The following is a 331-nucleotide window of genomic DNA, read 5'->3' as shown; positions in this document are numbered from 1 at the left end:
TTGATTAAATAGTTAACTAAATTTTAAAGGTACAAACTTTTTGAAGTTCTTTTCTTTTTTCTTTTAAATTAATAAAGGCCTTTTTCTTGTTTTATCTATTACATTTGTTGTTCTTGTTTTTATTTTAACTAAAATTTTATTTTGAAGAAAGCCTTTTTCTTTTTTCTTTTGAGCTATAATTTCCTCATTACAATATTAATGCTCACTAACCTGCTTTTAATGCACATTATTATTATTAGGGAAAAATTACTGCTCACCCCTCGTAATTTTTCCAAAACTTCCCAAAAACCCCTCCTACTTTTTACACACCCCTGACAACCCCTTCCGTTAG

This window comes from Dioscorea cayenensis, chromosome 9 (genome assembly GCF_009730915.1).
Source record: "Dioscorea cayenensis subsp. rotundata cultivar TDr96_F1 chromosome 9, TDr96_F1_v2_PseudoChromosome.rev07_lg8_w22 25.fasta, whole genome shotgun sequence".
Classification (NCBI taxonomy): domain Eukaryota; kingdom Viridiplantae; phylum Streptophyta; class Magnoliopsida; order Dioscoreales; family Dioscoreaceae; genus Dioscorea; species Dioscorea cayenensis.
Note: the sequence above shows the minus strand (reverse complement) of the source record.